The sequence below is a fragment of the Aotus nancymaae genome, unplaced genomic scaffold (assembly GCF_030222135.1).
Source record: "Aotus nancymaae isolate 86718 unplaced genomic scaffold, 86718_ANA_hifiasm-v0.15.2.pri h1tg000059l, whole genome shotgun sequence".
Classification (NCBI taxonomy): Eukaryota; Metazoa; Chordata; class Mammalia; order Primates; family Aotidae; genus Aotus; species Aotus nancymaae.
This window is the reverse complement of record NW_026988473.1, coordinates 21707187-21733667: the sequence shown is the minus strand read 5'-3', so window position 1 is coordinate 21733667 and position 26481 is coordinate 21707187.

The window sequence follows — 26481 nt, the reverse complement described above, 5'->3', positions numbered from 1 at the left end:
TATTGCAATACATTCATTCTATATCTAATTTTGTGTTTTTATCAGAAAAGAATGTTGAACTTTGGTAAATAGTTTTTGTGCATCTATTGAAATTGTCACATGGTTTTTATCTTTCATGCTGTTAAAGGGTTTTAACACATGTATTGATTTATATTTATTGAATCATCCTTGCATTTCTCTGATGAAACTAACTTTATTATGGTAGATAATCTTTTCATCATGCTATTGAATTCAATTTATAAGTTTTTGCTGAGGATTTATGCATCTATGTTCTTCAGGGATATTGACCTATTATTTTCCTATTTTTTTGTAGTGTCTGGCTTTGGTATCAGGATTCTGGCTTTGTAAAAGGTGTTTGGTGGTATTCCTTCCTCTTTGATTTTTTTGGAAGAGTTTGAGAAGAATTGGTATTAGGTCTTGTTTAAATGTTTGATAGAATTTAGTGTGAGGCTATTAAGTCCTGAGCTTTTCCTTGATGGAAGACTTTTTATTAATGATTTAAGTTATTTGTTCATGATTGATCTGTTAGCATTTTCTATTTCTTCATAACTTGGCCTTGGCTAGTTGAGTGTCTCAAGAAATTTCATTTTTTGTTGGTTGTCCAATTTATTGATGCATAATTATTTGTAGTAGTCTCTTATGCTTCTTTGTATTCCTGTAGTATCAGTTGTAAGTTCTCCTCTTTCTTTTCTGAATTTTTAAAATATTCTTTTCTTAGATAATCTAGTTAAAGTTTTGCTGGTATTGTTTAGCTTTTAAAAAGCAATTGGGTTTTGTTGATCTTTTCTATGGTCTTTCTACACTCTGTTTTGTTTATCTCTGCTTTGATATTTGTTATTTCCTTCCTTCTACTAACTTTGAGATTACTTTATTGTTTTCTCAGTTTTTTGAGATGAAACATTAGGTTGTTTACTTGAAATTTTTCTTCTTTTTTGTTAAAAGCCTTTATTACTATGAACATCCCTCTTAGAGCGGCTTTTGCTGTATTTCAGGGTGTTTGGTATGTTGTTCGTTCATTTTTGTTAGTTTCAAGACATTTTTAAATATCCCTTTTATTGTTTTATTAACCCACTGGTTGTTTAGGAGCATGTTGTTTTATTTGCTTCTATTTGTAAATATTCTGAGAGTTTCTTCTGTTACTGATTTCTAATTTTACATCATCATGATCAAAAAGATAATTGATATAATTTCAATCTTCTTAAATGTGTTAAGACTTGTTTTGTGGCATAACATACGATCTATTTTGGAAAATGTTCCATGTTAAGTTGAAAAAAATAAGCATTCTGTAGCTGTTGGATAGAATGTTCTGCATATGTCTCTTAGGTCCATTTAATTTAGTGTAGTGTAAGTCCGATGTTTCTTTGTTGATTTTCTGTCTGTATGATCTGTCCATGCTAATAGTTGGATGTTGACATCTCCTGTTATTACTGTGTTGCAGTCTATATCTACCTTCAGATATTGTTATATTTCCTTTCTATCTTTATGTGTTCCAATACTAGGTGCATATATATTTACAATTTTTACATTCTCTTGATGATTTGACTCCTTTATCATTATATAATGACTTTTGCTGTCTCTTTTTTTCATAGTTTTTATCTTAAAGTCCATTTTACTGGATGTAAGTACAGCTACTCGTGCTTTCTTTTGGCTTCCATATACATGGACTGTCTTTTTCAATCATTTTCTTTCAATCCATGTGTGTCCTTTTCAGGTGAAATGAGTATCTTATAGCCAGCATATAATTGGGTCTTTTTACTTTTTTTAATCCACTCAAGACACTCTATGTCTTTTGATTGGATATTCATCCACTTGAATTCAAGGACTTACTGCTGTCATTTGTTGTTTTCTGGTTGTTTTATACATCTTTTATTCCTTTTTTTCTCCTAATTGTCTCCCTTTGTGGCTGTTATTCTCTTGAATAGTATGTGTTGACTCTAGGTTTCTGCTTTGCAGTTACCATGATACCTACCAAAAAAATCCTGTAGTCATAACAGATTATTTTAAGCTAATAAAAAATTTTATACTCCTAAAAAAACAAACAAAAAGGCCAGGCGCAGTGGCTCACACCTGTAATCCCGGCACTTTGGGAGGCAGAGGCAGGCGGATCATGAGATCAAGAGTTTAGCCTGGCCAACATGGTAAAACCTTGTCTCTACTAAAAATACAAAAATTAGTTGGGGATGGTGACGTATGCCTGTAATCTCAGCTACTCAAGAGGCTGACAGCAGAATTGCTTGAAAGAGGTTGCAGTGTGCTGAGACTGTGCCACTGCACCCCAGCATGGAAGACAGAGCAAGACTCTGTCTTGGGGGGAAAAAAAAAACCTACTCTTTTACTTTACCCACTCTGTATGTTGATTTTTCTATGTCACAATTTATATATCTTATATTACATATACCCTTAAACAAATTATTATAGCTATTATTATATTTAACAGTTTTGTCTTTTAACTTTTATACTAAAGATATAAGTGATTTACACATTGCCATTACAATATTAGAGTATTCTGAATTTGACTGTGTACTTGCTTTTACCAATGAGTTTCATATTTTCAGAGGTTTTGTGTTACTCATTAGCAACTCTAAGTTTAAAAAACTCCCTTTAGCATTTCTTGTAAGACAAGTCTGGTTGCTATGAACTTTATCAGCTTTTGCTTGCCTGGGAAAGTCTTTTACTTTCATTTTTAAAGAACAACTTTTCTGGTAATAGTGTTCTTGGTTTAAAATGTTTTTCCTTCAGAACTTTGACTATATCATCCCACTGTCTCCTGTTTTGTAAGGCTTCTGCTGAAAGTCTGCTGCTAGTTTTATTGGAACTCACTTATATGACATCTGCTTCTTTTCTTTTGATGCTTTCAGGATCTTCTCCATCTTTGATTTTTGACCATTTGATTATATTTCTCAAAGTAATCTTCTTTGGATTGAATCTGATTGGAGACCTTTGATCTTCCTGTGCCTGGGTATTTACATCTTCCTCCAGGTTTGGAAAGTTTCCTGTTACAATTTCTTTAGCATGCTTTTTACTCCTTTATCCTTCTCTTCTTCTTTAGCTCCTATGACTCCTGTGACTTTGATACTGTCCAAAAAATGCTACAATTTCTTATATTTTGTTCTTTTTCTTTATTCCCCTTTGTATATTTTCAAATAACCTGTCTGAATTGATAGCTTTTTTTAATACTTGATCAATTCTGTTGATGATATTATATTTTAAAATTTTACTTATTGCATTCTTCATCCTCAGGATTTCTGTTGAATTTTTAAAATTATTTCAATTGCTATTAAATTTCTTGCTCTTGACCCATTGTTTTACTAATTTCATTGAATTATTTTTCTGTATTTTCTTGAAGTTTATTGAGCTTCTTTAAAACATTTATTTTGAATTCTTTGTCATGCAATTAATACAGCTATAATCCTTTAGGGTCAGTCACTGGCAACTTCTTTCGTTTGTTAGGTGGTGTCATGTTTCTTTGCTTGCTCTTGATCCTTGTAGTAGTGTGTCAATGTCTTTGCATTGGAAGAAATATTAATAGATACATATTACAGTCTTTGCAGGTCTACAAAATAACTTTCTCTTTTGTCTGAGAAAGCCCTGCAGCAGCTACAGTCCTGGGACAGGCCAGAAGCCTGAGGCAACTGTAGCTATCATGGAAATGACAGAAACTCAAGGCTTGCCGTAAGAGGTGTAGTGTTGAGGCATGCCAAAAGCCTGATTACCTGAGAACTGCACTGCCTTTCAGAAGTTGGACTAATACCTACTACGGTTGCTATCTTTTGCCTTTTTAATAATGTTGTTTTTAAATGAATTTGCTTTGCTTTACATGTTTATCAGCTTTTGGGTGGGGTAAAAAGGATCCTCCCCAGGCTTTTAAACTGTAGTGAAGGCTATTTAAAAAAAAATTTTAAATGTGCCATACCAGAAGCCCATGACCACTGAAGACCACCTGCTGCTGAGAACTGTCCAAAACCTGGGGCAGCTGAAATTGGCCCAGTGGTTATGCTGTTCAGATATCAAGTCTGAAAGTCCTGTACTCACATTTCGCTTCTCTCAAGCAGATGGTATCTCTTCCAGTACTATATTTTATAGTGTTGGTATATGGTGATTGTAGATAAGGTAAAACTGCCCTTCTTATCCTATTCGATACATCTTCCTACCCTGTCTAATGCTACATCCAGGTATTGTGATCTTTCACCTGATTTAATTAGCTTTTAGGAAGATGTTTTCATGTATGAATAGTTATTCAAATTGATATTTCTATAGGTGAGACGATGGCTTGAGAGTCTATCCCACTATCTTGCTCTGCCTTTCTGGGATCTACACTTGAATCAATTTTCAACTTAGAAAGTTTGTGGTTCATACTTTTACAAATGGTAACCTCTTTTGCGCTAAGAAGAGCTTTAATAATATGGCATTTCTTAAAAGAGTGTTCCAGTCTTATTTCTTAGAAGTCTTCTCAAGCCATTGATGTATATACTGTAACTTTTAATACAGATGCTTTCAACAGAAGTTTTGAGACAAGAATCATGACATCTATTACTTCTTCAAGTGGTCCATCAATGGTTTGTTAACTGAATAGTCAAGTGATTACAGTTGTACTGTCAAGCAATTTGCAAAACCAATTTTACACACTGCTTGACTTGACAACTACGATGTGAAAGCCATCTTATAGAAAGTGACTATATAACATAATCAATTGTAAGATACATCTGACTTATAAAATATTAAAATGTGTGGGAAGGCATGTTGGAACAATGAAACATAATATATAATACAGTAAGTATTAGTTTCGGGGTATGTGTAGTCAAGACGGCCAACTAGAAGCAGCTAGGGTATGTGGCTTTCATGGAGAGGAACAAAACAGCCTAGTAAGTACAGCACCTTCAACTGAAACATCCAGGTATTCACATTGGGACGAATCAAGGAAACAACTTTACCCATGGAGAATGGAGAAAACCAAGGCAAAACAATGGTTCACCTGGGAGAAATATGGAGCTCAGAGAACGTCCCCAACCCAGGGAAGCAGTGAGTAAATGTGCTACACTTCTCCCAAGGATCTTTGCAACCCTCAGTTCAGGAGATCCTTCATGAACTCACTCCACCAAGGACTTTAGTCGGACACATAGAGCTATGGAGAGTCTCAGCAGAGCAGCTGCTCAGGCATGCGTGGAGACCCAGGAGCTTTACATACTCTGGCTCTGGGCTTCCGCAGCAAAAGTAACTGCAACTCTGGCAAAACAGGAGGTTAGACCTCTTTACATACCCCTAGGAAAGAGAATGAACCTATGGGGTTGAGCAGCAATAGTCTGCAGGTCCCAATTCTACAACACCACACTAGATAAAACCCACTGGCTTGGAATTCCAGGCAGGTACTGGCAATAATGATGTGTCTGAAGGAAGCACTAAATATAGAAAGGAAAAACTGTTACCAACTACTACAAAAATACACTAACGTACACAAACCAGTAATCCTATAAAGCAACCATATAAACAGGTCTACTAAATAACCAGCTAAGATCATGACAGGATCAAATTCAAACAATCAATAATAACCTTAAATTTAAATGGACTAAATGCCCCAATTAAAAGACACACAGTGGAAAGCTGGATAAAGAACCAAGACCCATTAGTGTGCTGTCTGGAAGACACCCATCTCATATGCAATGACACACAGGCTCAAAATAAAGGGATGGAGGGAAATCTACCAAATAAATGCAAAACAGAAAAGGAAAAGTTGCAATACTAGCTTCTCACAAAACAGACTTTAAAAATAATAAAGATGAAAAATTCAAAGGATGGCATTACATAATGGTAAAGGGTTCAATTCAACAAGAAGAGCTAACTATCCTAAATATATGTGCAACCAACAAAGGAGCACCTAGATTCATAAAGCAAGTTCTTACAGACCTTCCCCTTTGCTGTTCTCCTGAAAGTTTGTGATTTCTTACAAAATCTGGTTATTTGAAAGTGTGTAGTACTTCCCCCTTTGCTCTCAAAATCTGGTTATTTAAAAGTGTGTAGCACTTCTCCCTCTGCTCTGTCTCCTACTGGCCATGTGAAGCCATGCTTGCTTCCCCTTTGTCTTGCACCACGATTGTAAGTTTCCTGAGGCCTCCCCAGAAGCAGAACCCTATATAACCCACAGAACTGTGAGCAGATTAAATCTCTTTTCTTTATAAATTATTCAGTTACAGATATTCTTTTATAACAGTACAAGACTGGACTAATACACTCCATCTTCTCAAAGTAATGGTAGATACCAAGCTGGGCCACATTCTGACAGTGAGAAAAGACCAGATAATTCAAATATTCAGTTGATTTAATTAATTTGATTACTGTGACTTAGCGTCTATGTAGAAAAATGTGAGAGAATTGTCAGTTTTGTTTTTTAAATGATGGACAAAAAAATATGTACTGGATAGACTGAGAAAAGAAATAATTTGACAGAGTTGAAAGAAGAATGAAAAGGACCTACTGGTAGAAAGGAGGTAATGAAGTGTTTTATTGGACATAATCAAGTTTTCTGTCTGGGAAAAGAGTAACTTGTGGTTATAGTTTAGAATGAATGAAAAATGTGTTTGGGGGAGTAAAATTTACAACAGGGAATAAGTTAAATGGTAGGAATTTAAAAGTGAGTGGGTGAGGAGAAGAGAGTAAATCTTTGGGGTCATCAAGTAAACTAAAAGGCCAAATGTTGGGAGGATTACCTTTATAGACATAAAATCAATCAAAATGATATGTGCTTTAGTAGAACACCATGAGCTGGTGATGAACTTCCTGATAAATTGTGGAGATTAAGTTCTAGAAAACAGAAGGTGAGTATAACCAAATGGGGGTGGTAAGTAGAGAATTAAATGTTGCAGAATGGCATCCATCTGAAAGGAGTATATTTGCTTTTAATATATCTGCGTAGAGGATTAATAGCTCATAAGCAGCAGTAGTAAACCATTATAATTTACTGAAAAGTAGATAATCTCTGGGATAAAAAATATTGAGAAAAAATAATTTAAATTTCAAGGTTTTAATTTTAAAATCTCTGATGGAGTCAGTTTCCTTTGTTTGCTGTTCCACCCAACCTTACATCTTCACATCAAGGTCTTTACCAACATAGACATCTGTCTTAGTCTGTTTAGCCTGCTATAACAAAACACAAAATACCTTAAACTGGGTAATTTATAAACAACAAAATTTATTGCTCACAGTTTTGGAGGCTGGGAATTCCAAGATCAAAGCACCAGCAGACTTGGTATCTGGCGTGAGCTTGCTCTCCAGTTTATAGATCCTACGCCTTCTCACTGTGTTCTTGCATTGTGAAAGGGGTGAACATCTCCTCCAGGCCTCCTTTATAAGGGCATAATCCCATTCAGAGGGTGGAGCCTTCATAACCTAATTACATCCCCCAAGTCCTATCTCTTAATAATACCACCACATTTGTAAATTATGTTTCAACATATAAATTTGTGGGAGAGAGACAGAAACACTCAGACCATAGAAATACCCAATGCTGAATCACACCAATAGTGTCAGGGTTTTATAAGCTTTCACTCATAGTTAGGTATGGTTTGGTAATACCTACTCTATGGTGTCCATAAGTCTCTATCTGAAAAATTACGCATGATTTTAGAACCCTGCTGAAAGGGTTCCTAAACGTACTCTTACTCTTCTCAGATTTCTCATTCTCTTTGCTGTCATTACCATCCACCAGCACATCTGATAGCTATCTTCCATGCATTCTCATGGCTTTTTGTGCATAGTTTCATTAGTACACTTTTTTCATTCTGTAACACATTTTTTAAATTATTATATATTATTATTTATATGTGCAGTTTAGTTACAAGGGTAAATTGTGTAATGGTAAGATTTGGGTAAGGTTATAGTGTGCCCATCACCCAAATATTTAACAATTTACCCAATAGGTAATTTTTCAACACTCACCCCCCTCTTACCCTCCCTATCTTTGAAGTCCCCAGTGTCTATTGTTGTCATCTTTTTGTCTTTGTGTATCCAGTGTTAAACTCCCACTTATAAGTGAGAACACATCTTTGATTTTCTGTTTCTGACTTATTTCACCTAGAATAATGGCCTCCAGCTCCATCCATGTCAATATAAAAGACATAATTTCCTTCTTTATTGTGGATGTATGGTAGTTCATGGTATGTGTGTTACCACATTTTCTTTTTCCAATCATCCATTCATGGGCACTTAGGCTGATTCCATGACTTTACTATAGCAAATAGTGCAAGTACAAGTGTCTTTTTATGTAATTATTTATTTTCCTTTGGGTAGATACCCAAATTGCTGGTTGAATGGTGGCCGTATTTTCAGTTTTCGAGAAATCTTCATACTGTTTCCCATAAAGGCTACATGAATCTACATTTCCACCAACAGTACACAAGCATGTAACCTATATTTTCAATGTGTTTTACTCTTCCACTAGACACTATGCACCTAGAGGGCAAGTTTCATGCCTTATTAATCTTAATATTATTTCCAGTATCTAGCACAGAGAATGGTACAAAGTCAAGAATAATAAATGATTGCTGAAATGAATTGAAATTTTAAATTGTTTTGTTCCCTAAGCAGCCACTTTCCTTTACTATGTCAAAAACAGTGAGTTCCTTTTCCTTTGGCAATGGCATATTTCACATGCTCAAGGGATCTGAAAGCATACAGCATAGAGCTGAAATGAAAGACTCATTACAGGATTGCATTAGAGCTACAAAGTCATATTTTGCAACCATTCTGTGCCACCAATATAATTTGAAGATATTGAACTTTCATTAGTTAGGGAAGCCAGCCACCCTTTAATTGTCATTATTTAAATTTTTTGCTGACTGTAATAGCCTCATGAGATAGACATCTCATTTCTATTACAGAACTGAGGGTGACCAGTGGTATAATTTTATTTTTCTATACTTGAATGCAGCCCAGAATAGCATTCAACATTCAATTCATTCTTAACTTTTATTAGTAATTTTAGTCAAGTACAAATTAATCCAGTTTTCCTTTTTAACGTCAGAATTTCTCAATGTTGAAAAAAACATTGTTTTTTCATTGCCCACAGGATGTTTAAATCCCTCAACAATAATCCCATCAAATGTGTTCAGTCCTGTGCACAAACATCTCCAAAGAGTAAAAACACTATGCTTCCTAAGAGGTTCATCTCATGTTTTCTTTTTTTTTTTTTTTTTGCGATCTTCCCACCTCAGCCTCCTGAGTAGCTGGGCCTACAAGTGCGTGCTGCCAAACCTAGCTAATTTTTTGTATTATTGTTTTTATTTATTTTTTGTTTGTTTTGTTTTTGGTAGAGACAGAGTTTTTTGCCATGTTGCCAGGCTGGTCTCGACCTCCTGGACTCAAACGATTTTCCTGCCTCAGCCTCCCAAAATATTGGGATTACAGGCATAAGACACAGTGCCCAGCTCCCTTTCTCTCTTTTTTTTTTTTTTTGAGATGGAGTCTCTCTGTTGCCAGGCTGGAGTGCAATTGCACAATCTCTGCTCATTGCAACCTCCGCCTCTCGGATTCAGGCAATTCTTTTGCCTCAGCCTCCTGAGTAGCTGGGGCTATAGGCGTGTGCCACCACACCCAGCTCATTTTTTTGTAGTTTTAGTAGAGACGGGGTTTTACCATATTGGCCATGATGGTCTCGATCTCCTGACCTCGTGATCTGCCTGCCTTGGCCTCCCAAAGTGCTGGGATTACAGGCATGAGCCACCGTGCCTGGCCTCCCCTTTTCTTCTTCTTTTTTTTTTTTTTTAAGAAAGAAAGAAAAAAAAGAATGAAGAAGAGGAGGAAAAAGAAAGAGAAAAAGAGAGAGAGAATGGGAATATTGCTTTCTTGCCCAGGCTAGAATGCAATTTAGTAATGAGTTTTGAAAACCTCTTTTATACCGATAATTATACTTAATGATGACTACATCATCTCATGTTTTCTTAAAAAAAAAAACATAAAACTTGATCATTCCTTTATAGGATGAAACAAACACTATTGTGCAACAATTCTATCACTTCCACCACATATAATCTGTGGCCTAACACCCTGTATAAAATTGGGCCCCCTTATTAGCTGCTTATACCTGGGCTATTTATGCTCAGGTTTCTGAACCAATTGCCCTGTTGCATTATTTGTGTTCACTCTATTATCTTGACTACTCCCTTTCTCATCAGTGTGTTTATGGTCATTAAGGTGAGACACCAAGAACTGAATCTAGTAGCTTCAGGGTTGTGTCTACCTGGCAGAGGAAAACCAGAGATGCACTGTCTATTGTAGGTGTTGTATTTCTTATATGTAAGATAAATAACTTTTATAAATCTGGTTGTGGTTGTGTTACACAAATTTCTATAACTGAATACTTTTTACTTTAGTCTTTGATACTTACAATATGGAAATTAAAATATAAAATGCATACACTTAAGTAAATCAACTCCTATCTCTACTACCTCTGACCACAATTGCCTGATTTTTCAAATAATTAAACAGAAGTGCTACAGGAGTTTATCTTTCCTTTGTAACTATTTTGAGGCTTAAAATTTTATCCTGGTTAGGTGTGGTGACTCATGCCTATAATCAGCACTTTGAGAGGCCTAAGTGGAAGGATTACTTTAGTCAAGGAGTTTGAGACCAGCCTTGTCAACATAGAGAGATCCCATCTCTATAGAGAAATATTTTAAATTTAGCAGGGCATGGTGGCCTGTGCCTGTAATCCAAGCTACTTGAGAGACTGAGGTGGGAGGATTCCTTAAATACAGGGGTTCTTGACTGTATGATTGCATCATTGCACTCACCCAACCTGGGTGACAGAGCAAGGCCCTGTTTCTGGAAAAAAGAAAAAAAAGCAGAAAAGAAAAATTGTTTCTTGTTATATCCATTTCCTTTAATATAGTTCACAAATTGTGCATTTCAATAGCAGTACTCTGTCCAAGAGTCTAGCACACTCCCTAACACACTCTACTACAACTTCTCTGTATGTGTCTTTCCTCCCGAACTGGAGTATGTATGCCTAAAGGTCAGAGCTTTGCTTACTCGGCTTTATATTCCCAGCACCCAGCATGATGCCTTTTGTAGTAGAATAAATGATAATCTTTGTATACAAGCAGCATTGGTTTGTATTTTAATGTATTTAGGTAATCTCCAATATAGATATAAAGTACACTACTGCACCCAGCAAAATATCTAAAAAGACTTCCAAGTAGTTGGAGAATTAAACATATTTTGCAACAGCACCGAAAAAAGCTAGTCCAGTAAGGGAAATTACATAGAACATATTCTAATGTCTATTATAATTTGCAAAGAATTTTCAATAATATCCAGCTACATAAACTAATCTAGCAAAATTGCTGTATGATCCCCAGTTGTCTCCCCCAGGAGAGGCTAAAAGATTTCATCTTACTGCCACATATATGTATATAAGTACAGATGCTAGAGAGCATAAAGACAAATAGAACCTAGGATTAAGGTTAGGAAGGATGGCTTATTTTCTATTTGTTTTATAGAAAGAGCTAACCCTTATTTAGCACTTGCTTCTGCTAGGTTCTATTAATTGCTTTACATGATTTATTTAAATTAATCTTTATAGTAATGCTATGAATAGAATTGAACCTTGAACCACTTGAGTTTAAACTGTGTGGGTCCACTTATAGACCACATTTACATTTTTCAGTAAATATAGTCAGGCTCTCCACCCTGACATCTGAAACCAAACAGGGATTGATAATACAGTACCTTCCAGATGTGAAACCCCCATATACAGAACACTGGACTTTTTCTTCAGGTTCCACAAGGTTGACAACTAGACTTGGTTATACACAAATTTTGGTATCCACGGGGTTCCTGGAATGTATCCCAGGGCTGACTGTAGTTCCAAGTACAGGTCCAACTCACAGATGAGAAACTTAAGGCCAGGATTAACACTCAGGCATTCTAACCCTAGAGCCAATGATATATCAATTGAACTACAAAACATCAAATCAAACACCTGTTTCAAATAGTTTATAAGAAAATTCAACTTATTTTCTCAATTTGTTCTATTTATAGTGAGCAAATTGACCCTTTAAAAGACAATTAAAAGGTTAAAAAACAAGGTCCTGACTCCGTCTGGAATTAAAAAGACATCCAAACATAAGTGGGGTATCCACAGTTTGTAAGGCTGCCATTTAGTTCTGTTAAGAAACAAAATGAATAAGAGCAAAGAGGCAGTGTGCCTCCTAATCCTAGAGCAGGGTTTCTCAACCTCAGCACTATTAACATTTTGGGTGGTATACTTCCTTGTTGTGGGGTACCGCCCTGTGCATTGTAGGGTGTCTAGCATCATCCCTGGCCTCTACCCATTAGAGGCCACTGGCACTCTCCCTCCCAGTTATGACAAACAAAAACATCTCTAAGACATTGCCAACTGTCCCCTGGGGGTAAAGTCACTAAAGAAAAGCGATCTGACATTACTTCATCATCTTTTTCGTTATTAAAATATTTCACATATGCTATATAGATAAGCAACATAATAAAGAATGTTTGAAACAGGATATCTAAAATAGCTGTTCTTGTAGACACAACAGTAGATCTCATTTATCTTTGTTTCTCCTATGACACAAAATGTTTCCCCACTCCCACAACACACACACTACTCCCCCTCTCACCCCCGATCTAAAATTCCAACCCATATTTCTTTTTTGTTTTCTTTTTCTTTTCTTTTTTTTTTGAGACGGTGTTTTGCTCCTGTCTCCCAGGCTGGAGTTCTATTTTTGTTTTTGAAATTCTCTTTTTATTCAATAGATGGCACCAAGCGAGAGCAACAGGATTTGTCCAGAAACATCCTCCTGACTTCAGGTGCTCTCCTATATTCTCCCCAAATTAAATTTTGTGAAAATCAAACTTAAATAAAATTCAAGTGGTAAAGACTATCAGATCATCACTAAGTACACTGCTTTTGTTTTTTGTTTTTCTGAACTAAGAGTGGGATTGAACTTGAGGTCAGCAAGTTTACTATATTCACTTTGCATAAAATATTTAAATCTTCCATGAAAAAATTAAAAATGCTGCTGCAGACACTTCATTTTAATAATATTTATAACAATTTATGATCTATTTTCATCTCACACTGCTTTGTATGTTTTGTGAATTTAGCATTAAAAAGATGGACTTTTATTTCATGTTGCACAAGGACTTAAATGCAAAACATTGTCATTTTCAGAATATTGATGCATATGCCTCTAATTTAACTCCAAAGAGGACAGAAAGTCTCCTGACATCCTCTATAAGGATACAGCCACTCTTTTTCTCCAACTCATCTAAAATTTGGCAAAAAGCACCCTCCTTCCTGCCCCCAGATTTCATTGTCAATTTGCAGCCAAATGCAAATGAGTTCATAGTGAATACACACATCCTTTTCTTTCAAGCAGAAATAGTAATTGTAGGAAATAAGAAAACATTTGCATTCTAATCTTTTTGTTAGTATCTGCTTCATCTGGACGAATGAGGCAAATCTAACATAGTCAGTTTCTCTTATGAAATTCAGAAAAGAAATACTTTCCCAAAGTAGTTATAATTTGTAATCAAAGTACGATTTAGAGTCATGTACATGTACCTATTTCAGTGAATTCTAATCATATCAGAAAAAAAAAAAGAAATGAAAACACTTCTTTCAGCTGACCAATAACCTAAATCTTAGCTTTCTTCTCAAATTATATGCAAATTCTGTAAGCAGATAAATTGGGACTCAATTTTTTTATCTTTAGGAAAGAATTATAATTTTATTTCAAATTTTCTTCTCTTAATATACTTAAAAAGAAAAGTATCCTAGAGAAAACTTCATTAATTCAGTCCCTATTAATATGAATTATAGATATATTTTCATTTTACTAGTAATTGTATTTTCATGTCATTGGTAATAAAACTTTAGAGTTGAATCAAATCTCACAGATATTTGTACAGCTGTGTTTGTTCTTTCTCTAAAAACAGTAACTTCTTTAAGAGCAGTGATTTTTACTATAGTGTCATTTTATTTCATAAGTAAATGTTACTCTAATAATATGGAACCCTTAGAATGTGAAAGTCATATTTATTAATGACTTTAAAACATATATAAAATGTTGTGCATATATAATCTTCTTTAATACTCAAGATCCTTTGAGATAGGTAATGCTATTTAACAGATGTGAAAGCTGAGGTTAAAAGTATTTAATTAGCTTCCGACAGTCAGCCAAAACATAAGAATAAGATTCAGAAATTAAATCCCAGATTCTACGTTCCCAAGATTCAAGCTCTAATGACTGTACTCTACTTTGCAATACATGCAAATAAGGCATTCTAATACCTTACTACTCAGAGACCTGTGGACTTGCAGCATCAGTATCACCTGGAAACTTGTTAGAAACGCCAAATTTCAGGTTTCACCCAGTATCAGATGCATGAGTCTCTGCATTCCAGGTAAATTTTAATCACATTAAAATGTGATTAATACTATTGTAGTACACAGTGGCGAGTTACCTTCTTAGCATTCATTTCATCCTTTCCCAGAATGTCTATAATTTTGGTTTAGAAAGGTATACAGTTCCAGCAGAGGCAAATCCATTTCTAGCTACATCATAACCCACTAAACTTATCCATACATCACATCACAGTGAGCCTTTGGATGTTTCTGGGAATTTTTCATACAAAAATTTGATTCCTTCTGGGCCAGTTGGTTAAAAGATGGATATGTGAGCTTAGATATGGTGATTCCAGTGGTGGGAGAAGTAAATAGAACTTAGATTCTTTGGAGAACAATAAGCCATTGCAGACATTTGAGAATTTCTCCTAAGAGAAATCTGTTTTAAGAGTAAGTAGGCTGAGTGAGTAAGTAGGCTGGGTATGGTGGCTCATGCCTGTAATCCCAAAACTCTGGGAGGCCGAGGTGGGTGGATCACCTCAGGTCAGGAGTTCAAGACCAGCCTGACTAACATGGTGAAACCCCCGTCTCTACTAAAAATGCAAAAAAATTAGCCAGGCATGGTGGCAGGCGATTGTAATCTCAGCTACTCCGGAGACTGAGGCAGGAGAATCACTTCAACCTGGGAGGCAGAGGTTGCAGTGAGCCAAGATGGTACCACTGCACTCCGGCCTGGGTGATAGAGCGAGACTCCGTCTCAACAACAACAACAAAAGAGAAAGTACATGTGCCTGTCCTGTGTTGTGTGTGTGGCAGGGTAGAGCAATGAGCTGGATTGACCTGGTCAAATTTTTAGGAACACTCTGGCTATATGATTATTAATTAAAAGAACAACAAAGCCCTGAGGCAGAGGGACCAGTTACCAGCTCTTTCTGAGGGCATACTAGAGATGCTAGTAGATTTGGCCAAAGTAAAGAGGCAGGAGGAAAAAAAGAAGTGAATAAATTCGAAGGACAATTAGGCAGTAGGACCAATAGCCCAAGTAGTTATTTGGTTGTATGTATTGAAGAGGTATTAAGAAAAACTTCAAGGCGGCACGGTGGCTCATGCCTGTAATCCCAGCACTTTGGGAGGCTTAGGCAGCAGAACATGGAGTCAGGATTTCGAGACCAACCTGACCAACATAGTGAAACTCCATCTCTACTAAAAATACAAAAATTAGCCAGGCGTGGTGGCATGTGCCTGTAGTCCCAGTTACAGGGCGAGGGGTGGGGAGGGGGAGCGGGAGGGGTTGGGGGGGTTGCGGAGGTTGCAGTGAGCAGAGATCCCACCACTGCACTGCAACCTAGTAGACAGACTCCATCTCAAAAAAAAAGAAAAAAAGAAAAAGAAAAAAGAGAAGAAATACTTCAAAATAGCTGGCTTCAGCAGTTGGGGGTGATTATGGTAATAACCTTTAGTATCAATAACATTGCAGTAGGCACCAAGTAGGAGGCAGCAAGAAGAGTTTAATTTTGGACAAGTTAGGGCCTGCCACTGGACTCGACGTTCAAATACACGCTCATCTCTCGCCAGGACTTTTTGTTCTTTATCATTACATAATCTGGACTACATATCAATACTTATCTGGACTATATTTCTTCCTTTAAAAAAGTAGCTAAGGCAAAGATTTCTCCATTCTAAATAGCCTTTTTCTGAAATTATTCTCAGTATTTCTGAGGTTTTACTGATATGTGATATAACTGCTTCGGAAATGTAGGCACTTTTTTTTCTATATGAAACATAATTGTAGTGTGGGTAAATTTTCTAAAGAGAAAACATGACCTATAATCAGATCTATGAGAAAAGAAAAGAATCTTGTAGATGACTTCTCTACTGCTCTATTAATTGTTAATTATCACTAACAAGAGGGAAGTAGGATTTGGTTTGTATCTGATCAGCTCGTAAAATCAAAATCATGTAGAATGCTGGTCATGCGAGTTCCAGCCAGCTCCCTCCAGTATGAAACCTCAATCTACTTGTCATTTCAGCTTTGTTCCAAAAGGTTTCTGAATGCTGAAGTGCTCATGATACAGTCTACTAAATTCTGAGCTCCAAATCCCAAAAGATTAGAATTGGCTGCAGTAAAATTTGAAGATTATTTTTCCTTCCCATAAATGACCTTAGAGAGAATTTTTGAGTCTCTGAAAAATTTTCTACAGAAGAATTGTGTGTACAATTACCTCACCTGTGTTTAAAATCTCCATGGAAGCCCAGGAATGTCTAAACACATCGATGGGGATATCAGCATTTAATGTCTTATTACTCAGACACTTTCCAGAGGATATGACATATCCATTTAATTTGTTTATGTCATTTTTGTTTTTAAATAGTAGGCAATGTTGAAGAGACAATACAGTGACAAAACTGTTCTGACAAATAATTGACAAATATATGAAGCATTAATTTAAGTTGTTCCAAATGCTCTCACCCCTCAGCAGATGCAATATTTTGAGGAATAAAAAAAATTGTGGAACTGCCGTAAAAATATCAGCAAACAAAGAGGGTAAACTTCATTTGTTTTTCTGTTTCTGAAAGAATAAGTATGGCTTAAAATTACATTAAAGTAGGCATCTCCCATGTGGTCTTTTTGCTGGTTTAGCTGAAAAGCCTGCTGTAAATTAAGAAACAGCATATAAAAGAAGAAAATGTACTCGTTTTGGATTGGCAATGAAAATATCATATACCATCCCTTTCCATGCAGCTAGACCTTTCAAGAGACTGACTTTCGGTTTCTATTTTCATGAAAGCAGTATGAGTCTGATAGACCAACTCTGCGTATATACTGAGTGTTATGCCTGAATGCTGATATTTTCTGTTCTGCAATATGAGTACAATGGCTAATCTGTTTTCTGAATTGGATGACTGAAATTTCCCTAAATAAAAAAAAAAAAAGAAAAAAACACAGGGATAAAATACGTATATTCTAAAAAACATTCTGACCTTTTTGCTTTCTAACAGGTGGAAAGGGAAAAAGCCCTTTAAAAAACTAGAATTTTTCTAATTATGAAGGAGTGAAGTAAAAGTTTAAAAAAGTTGTCCTAACTTTAAAACACATTTTTATTTTTTAAGTTAAAAGTGACCTTAAATAGTATCTTATGAGCTAAAATGATTCAAATCTTTATTTTAAAAAATTTATTGTATGAGTATTCTTGCTAATCTCAATCTGAAATTGTATTCAACAGAGGTTGAGACTTCATGTTGACTTTTTGTTTGTTTTAAATTTAAGTACATAAAGAAGAAAAAGAAGAAAAATAGTATTTACTGCAATCCCTGCTAGACCAAATTTTTATGTATGTTATATAATCTTTGTGACAATACTGGGTTATAGTAGTATCTCAATTTAAAGAACTGAAAACTAAGGAAAACTAAATTTCAGAAAAGTTAAATATTTTTTACCTACGGTCACACAATCCCTGAGGGGCAAGGTAATGGAGTAGTATTTGAATCTAGGTTTGTCTGGCTGAATAGTTCCACCTGAATAGTTTTTTAGATTGTTAGAGCAAGCTGGGGCCAAAAGATCTATCTGCTCACCAATAAAATCTTATGAGTATCAACTAAGGTCATGAAGCAAAGCCAGGAGTGTAGACATTAACCAAATGGTTTAGCCCAACAAAACAAGCACCACGTTTCCCTAGGCCTCCAATGATATTTCTGGGTATTATTGGACAACATGCCATAGAGACCAAATGTTCATTGAGGCTGACCAATAATACTCAATATTGATAATTTCATTTCACCAACTATTTAATAAGTAGAGTTTTTAACACCCATTACTATATTTGGAATAATGGAGAGATGATAATAATTCAAGGCACAGTACTTGCCCCAGAGAAGCTCAGCACCTCGCCAGACAAAGCAGATGTACAAATACGCAGAGATCATCAAACAGGCAGGAAATATGTCAACCAGAGAATTACAATGTGCAAGAAAAGTTATAATAAATAAAAATATTACTGGGTTTCTCAAGTATGTATTAAAACTATGTAGTTTTTTGGCACATATTCTTTCTGATTATCTGATTCTAGTCTTTCACTGACTTTGAACCATTTACAAATTATAGAAAACTCTTGAAAGCATGGGTCATGGTAAAACAAAATGATTATTTTTTATAGATTGAAAATAATTTTTTCTGGTAAAGTTTCAACAGACTTCCCTCCCTCACTGTGTTAGAAGCCAGTTTGCCTCCACTTGCAACATTCATGGTAATATATCTGATTGAAAAATGTATCCATTCTTGGCATTGTCTTTTGAACTAGTTGCAATTTCTTCTCAGTTTACTCATTAATAATTCCACATTTATCATATGCTCGTTTTATTTCTATATAAGATGTATGATTATACCTTTTTCTTAAAATTATCCTTCAACAAACGTGATATAAACATTCTAGCTTGGCTTCAAGAGAATACAAAGGGGCAAATTATTGTCTCTGGTTTTGTAGAAGATAGGTGGCAAAATATATATCCTCTTGCAGACTCAATTTTTAAAATATATTATTGAGATAAAAGATACCCTTCTCTCTAAACAAATGCATCAGTAATCTCCCCCCTATGATTCAGTAAGGCTACATATATTCTAATGGTCTACTAATGTATATCAGTGAGAAGTGAACTGATACATCTCACATCTCTTTCATGAGCTGGATTTGAAAACACACACACACACACACACACACACACACAGGATTACAGAAACATAAACTTAATCACTTTAACTATTAAGATACTATCCTTCCACATTTTCAAATTAAATAAGAACACTAAATCATTCTGTCAATCTGTTATTATTAATAAGATTTAGTTTCCCAAGGAGACTTTTCATTAATAGTTTCAAATCTCTCTTTGATTTAAGAAATAACACAAATATTTTTCTCATTATTACCTACTCCCTCTGTTCTTTAGATGTTGCCACGTTGATTTTTTTCTTGTGAGCCTTTGAAGAGAGCAGCCCTGTCTCTCTTGAACGTCAGATACAAAATGACTTGGCAACACCAGAGGGCTTTGACAGAGGAAGGAAGTTTTTCTTTTTAGTACTCATCTATTTAATAACTGTTTCCAATACCTCTAGCAGTATTTTCATACCTTTCTTCCTGCAGAAACAATATCCTGTGGTAGTAGAGAAAATTACAATAAATTGGTTTATTTTCCTCTCACAAAATCTCTATCAAACTCTGAGTTATTACTTAGGAGTTCAAGGACATTCTTCAAACTTTCAAGTTCGTATCTTAACCCTATGCAGGAACTGAAGTAACTGGTTGGTGCCATCAAAAATCATTAAACATTCCAGGAGATGCTTCTGGAAGGCCTAATTCAAAGCAACTGAGCAAGAAAAGAACACACAGTAAAAGAGGGGAAAAATAAGTGCAGTCTATGTAAATAGGGCTGCCTGGAGTTGTGTAGAAAACACTGAGCAGGAGTATTAAAAACAGTGAATGGCACTCCCTTTGTATCATCATGAACTCATTCCTTTGGCAAATCAAGATTGAGACTCTAAATTGGTTATCTTTTTCTGCATATATAAATAGTTCAATTCATTTTCACAATCTAAGTGGTTTTTTTTCATTGAACCAACTGGCCACTCTTTAAATTGAAATGACTGATTTCCTTTTGTTTGTTTTTTTCTCTTTTTTTTTTCTCTTTGAAATCTAGCAGCAGCAATTTTATTGCCATTCTAAATTCTATTTTTTTTTTTTTTTAAATTATACTTTAAGTTCTGGAGTACAAGTGCAGATCTTGCAGGATTGTTGCATTAAGTACACACATGCCATGGTGGTTTGTTGCCTCCATCAGCCCATCACCTACATCAGGCATTTCTTCTAATGTTATCCCTCCCTAACCTCCCTACCCCCCGCTACCCCTCCCCTAACCCCCAACAGACCCCAGTGTGTGATATTCCCCTCCCTGTATCTATGTGTTCTCATTGTTTAACACCATCTATGAATGAGAACATGCAGTGTTTGTTTTTCTGTTCTTGTGACAGTTTGCTGAGGATGGTTTCCAGATTCATCCATGTCCCTACAAAGGACATGAATTCATCTTTTTTATGGCTGTATAGTATTCCATGGTGTATAGGTGCTACATTTTCTTATCTAGTCTATCATCGATGGGCATTTGGGTTGGCTCCAGGTCTTTGCTATTGTAAACAGTGCTGCAGTGAACATACGTGTGCTTCTGTCTTTATATAATAACAACTCGTAATCCTTTGGGTATATATGCAGTAATGAGATTGCTGGGTCAAATGGTATTTTTATTTCTAGATCCTTGAGGAATCGCCACACTGTCTTCCACAATGGTTGAACTAATTTACACCCCCACGAATAGTGTGAAAGTGTTCCTATTTCTCTACATCCTCTCCAGCATCTGTTGTCTCCAGATTTAAGTTGTTTTCCTTCTTTTTTAAACAAGTGAGTTCTCTTCCTGCCTCAGCACTCTACTTGTGATAGGGAAACATCAGAGGAGTGACTCACACTGGCTGCTAGCCATAAACTTGGCAAAACCCATTTGGGACATAATCTAAATGAATCTATGTGCACCCTGAAACACCTTTTTGTTCCAAACTCAATTTCAAGCTTCAGGTTGAGGCCCTAGAAAGGAAAACCAGATCTTAGGGATCCCAAGCCAGTTAACAGGCACAGTGTAAATGGGCAGGACAAATTCTGGCCAATTAAACCCCCGGCTTCATGGAAGGAGTCCATGCTCTATGGCATAAATGAGGCCCAGGGAACTCAAAGGCTTTCGACAGGAGAGGCAGAGGCATAGGTGAGTGTGAATAATTCCTATTCTTTAGTCTCTCCATGCATCGTGGGTGCAAACCGCATTGGTACCCATGGGTGGCACCCGCCAAGGCCACCAGGAGTCAGGGATTAAAAGACAGAAGACAAAGGGGGGATGCCCACTTTCTTTCTTCCTCACACCCTGAGTTTTCGCTGAAAGAAAGAAGGAAATGAGGAATGCTGAATTCCCTCTTTCAGAATGGGCAACCAACAAACTTTACCACCTCCAATGTATACCCAGAAATGGACCCTGAAATCAGACTGTACTTTAGAGGACCTCCTGAATGTGACCAACTTAGTCTTTTAGACACAATAAAGACACAGAATATTAATGGCCATCATGTAAGTCCACAAACCCCAGAATTCCAAAGGTTCACCTGTTAACTGCTACAGATGTGGCAAGAATAGTTATCTTTCTCATAACATTTTACCAATCCCATGCAAGGTTTAATTTCTTTCACCAGGATGAGACAGTTCAGAGTATAATATTGTTAGTATATTTCACTTATTTCTGTAATTTTTGTCACTAGATTATTTCCTCGTATAATACACATGTTTGATCCATATATACTTAACCTTGTAAAGCTTGTTTTTTCTCTTACCTAGAGATCATCAAGACTTCAAATGTGCAAGCAGCCAGAGCCTCAGACAATGGTTCCCTTTTGCCCGGGACCCTGTGGTAGACCTCCAGGAGGAATCTGACTGCTGTTTTCCCCAAACAACGTCCCCTTTTAGCAGGAAGTAGCTAAGACTGGTCATCATATATATGCTAATTGCAGTTAGATGTGTCTCTTCAGAGGAGGAAATAATACAGAACAGATGGGCTCCTGACTAAACTCCACTTTTAAGCCTGGAACCACAGCCTTAACTGAAAACAGCTGACCCTGTTTTTCTGCCCAAATGTTGCCTTTTTGGCCTGCCACACCCCTATCCTGTGCCCATTAAAAGATTTCAGCTGGCAGAGCAACACAGGCAGCTAAGCATCGGGATACAAGCTGCTGAGTGTTGGGGATATAAGTGGCTGAATGGTGAACAGAGAAGCAGCAACTGAGCTGCAACTGAGCATTGGATACTATGGACAGATGCAGCTAACTTCAGATGGTGTGGCTTCAAGGAAAAATCACCTTCTTTCCACACTGTCCCCTTTTCAATTCCCCATCCCACTAAGAGCCACTTCTATCAGCCAATAAAATCCTCTGCATACACTACCCTTCAGTCCATTCATGTGACCTGATTCTCCCTGAACCCTGGACAAGAACCCAGATGCTGAGAGGGTAGGGGCTTGGATGCTGCTGCAGAGCTCACACAGAGCATGCTCCCACCAGAGAGGAGCGACTGGCTGGTTCCAATGTTCATTCCCTCTGGTTCCCACACTTGCTTGCTCGCATGCTCCCTCTTGTGAGCGGTGGTCAGCGGCGGACTGAGTGAAACAACCACTCCAGATCCCGCCGATGAAGGGGGTCAAGGTCAAGGGAACAATCCCATCTCAGTAACATATGAAGAAATTATAGTAAGATGAAAACTATCTATGAAGATGATAGTGTGCTTGACATATAGTAGTCACTAAGTTAATTGTTGTTTATCTTGGGGTAAAGAGAAGGCTTCCCCTTTGCTATCAAGATGTTCACTGAAAAATCAATTTTCAGCAAGGCAGATTAATAAGAGAAAAGGCATACAAATTTATTTAATCATGTGTATGGGGAGAATCACAGAGTGATTATCCAATATCCCAGTGGGACCCAAGCACTTATATAAGCTCTTTTCAGAATGGAGGGGGCAGATGGAAAGTATAGGTAATTCTACTGATGGGCATTAGATGATTGCTAAGGAGAATAAGTGGATACTCGAGAGAATGAATGGATGGGGTAACAGAAAGTGACTTGTAAATGGTTCTCTTTAGAAGCTGAATGAACCTGAGAGGCAAGCATATTTTTGGTAAAAGAGTTGGGCCAGGTCTGGTTACACCATTCCTCTGCTTTCCTGCAATAGATAATGAGATAACAGGGAATAGAAGAAAGAACAATTGTTCTTCTCAGTGGATCTCTCCAGTCTTTATGTAGATAAGGGAAAAGTCTCTTCCAAGGCCTGTTGATCTCCAAGGGTTTTTAAGTCAAAATACTCCTTATAACCAGAAGCCATATTTTGGTGTGAAATTCTACGTGTCAGAGGCATTCAAACCAGGGTATATAGGGGCCGGGTAAAATAAGGCCAAGGTGTACTGAGCTGCATTCCCTGGAGGTCAGGCATTCTTTGTCACAGGATGAGATAGGAGGCTGGCACAAGATACAGGTCATAACGATGCTACTGGTAAAACAGGATATGGTAAGGAAGCCTGCCAAAACTCACCAAACCAAGATGATGATGAAAGTGACCTCCATTCTCCCTGCTCATTATATATACACTAATAATAATGCATTAGGCTGCTAAAAGACACTCCCACCAGTGCCATGGTAGTTTACAAATGCCATGGCAACATCCAAAACCTACTGTATGTAATCTAAAAGGGGAGGAACCCTCAGTTCTGGGAATGCCTCACTCCTTTCCCATAAAATTCATGAATAATCCACCCCTTGTTTAGCAAATGATCAAGAAATAACCATAAAAATACCCAACAAGCAGCCTTTGGAGCTGCTTTGTCTATGAAGTAGCCATTCCTATGTTTCTTCCCTGAGAAACTTGCTGTCACTTTATGAACTCACCCCAAATTCTTTCTTGGACAAGACTCAAGAACCCTCTCCTGTGGTCTGGATCGGGACCCCTTTCCAGTAACATCTGCACTCCTTTATTTAACAAATGCCAGAGGGAGAGTCAGAATGCAGAAATAATAAGTAGAGGGGGTCCATGCAGCTTGAGGAGAATCAACTGTATTATGTGGCATGGTGCCCCACATCATAACCATAACCAAGGCTGAGAAGGAGAGGAAAGATGAAACAAACTGTCTAGTTATCCTAAGAGGTCCTTGGTCCACTTTGTGTTCAATTAATAGTTGTCTCCTGTCAAGGTTTTTAGCATTCCACACTTGCAGCAAAACCTGAACACACACTCAGATCTCTCCCTATACCCATAAGAGAAAAGTCTTTCAAGAACGCGACCTCTAAGAAGTGGCAATTCCATGGAAAATCACAAAATTTTACTTGAAAGACCCCAGGACTACTCAAGTCTCCTCCTGTTAGTGCAGCCCGTCCCTACTACCTCTCTAATTTCATCTCCATTTATTCTCAGGAACTTTACAGTAGAAGTAATAGTGGGAATAAAATGGCTTTTTTAAGAGAACCAACATTACACCCCTTTGTTTTGCTTTCAAAAATGCCTTAGGGTGAAAAGTTTTACTTAAAAAGAAACACAAATAAGCAAACAAATACCCAAAAACTAATTAAAACGCATATCTCATCGAGCAAAATTCATGTAATATATTTAGTAAATGTGTGGTTCCAAGTAAGCATGGAAACAGGTAGCTACTATGTCTTCTCCTCCCTGAACCAATTGGTAATATATTGAAAAAACAGTTATGCTACTTCTTAAATGTCACTAGGAAAAGTATCTGAGAAAATGTAGACATTTCCATTACAGTAATTTAGACTCACACACAATCAATATAAACATCATTAATTTGGGGTTTCCTGCTGGCCTCTTTTGCTGAATGGATTGTTACAATGGTGGAGGAAAAGCAATTCCCTTTGGTTTACATTGAAAAGTCATGGAATACCTAAATATGGGGTCATTAAAAACAGACCCTAATGAGAAAAACACATATACTTGATATTAACATTACACTTTCAGTGAAAGCAAATAAATCTGTTCATGAGCATTGATTCCATCTATTTCTAAAAATTATTATATTAGGAAAGTTGTAACACAGAAAAGGAGGCCTAGCATGGCAAACTCCATTTTACACATAACTCCTTACTCCTTGGTGATATCTTTTAGGTTGATAGTTTTGCTTTTCTCTGTATGTAGGCCAAGCTAACTATGGCAGGAATTTAGTTCATAGTTTAAAGCAAGAATGACAATAGTCCCTTCCCATAAGTAATTCCTGATGAGTTAAGGAAGGTATACACAAAAGCAATAATGTTGTGTTAAAGATTTATAGGTGCATTGTGACCTCACCAAGGACAAAGAAGCCTCACAACCTCCTCAAGCTCTTGTTTACACCCAGATGTCTAAGGTCCTAAGCCCCTTCTTAACTTCAATCCTTTCTGTCTTTCCCCTCTCCTACATGAAAGGAGCCTAAAATCCATATTTATTTTTTTTCCATTTTAATTATAAGTTCCAGGGTTCATGTTCAAGATGTGTAGGTTTATTACATAGGTAAATATGAGCCATGGTGATTTGCTGCACCTATCAACCCATAACCTAGGTATTAAGCCCAGCATGCATTAGCTATTTTGCTTAATGCTCTCCCTGCCCGACCCAATCCCCCAACAGATCTCAGTGTGTGTTGTTCCCCACCCTGTGTCCATGTTTCCTCATTGTTCAGCTGCCACTTATAAGTGAGAACATGCAGTGTTTGGTTTTCTGTTTGTGCATTAGTCAGCTGAGGATGATGGCTTCCAGCTCCATTCATGTGCCTGCAAAGGACATGATCTTGTTCCTTTTTATGGCTCCATAGCATTCCATGGTGTGTATCCAGTCTGTCATCTATGGTCATTTGGGTTGATTCCATGTCTTTGCTATTGTGAATAGTGCCATAATTAACATATGTGTACATGTATCTTGTAATAAAATGTAAAATCCATATTGACTTAAGGGACTTTTTTTTAGGACACCAGTCCACCATCTTGTCAGTTTGCTGGCTCTCCAAATAGGTGCTCTCTGTCTCCCCACCAACTCATCTCTTGACTTACTGGTTGTTGTGCAATAAGCAGTAAAAGCTTGGACTTGGTAACAAGGATTCTTATACTATTTAATACCACATGGCAAAAACAACATGGAAAATATGCACACATAAAGTAAGCTAAGAATAAAAATGGTTTATGTAAATGAGTGAGATATTCAATCTCATAAACACAGAATATAACAGTATACATTTCATGGATAAGCAGATGGCTTTCTTATGATAAATTCAGTTATAAAGATCACATAAAGATATTCTTTCAAAAAGAGAGGATCAAAAAAGTCTGAAATAGAAGTGTTTTGGTGGGAAAACAATCTTTTCTTATTACCACGTTTCATTTCCCTCTGCCGTTTTTAAAAAGAACAAGGACTTTGGTTACCAGTGGAGGGTGTCCAGGTTCTCGGCATTTTGAACAAAAAATTGGACAAAACACACAAACAAAGCAGAGAAAGAATGAAGCAACAAAAGCAGAGATT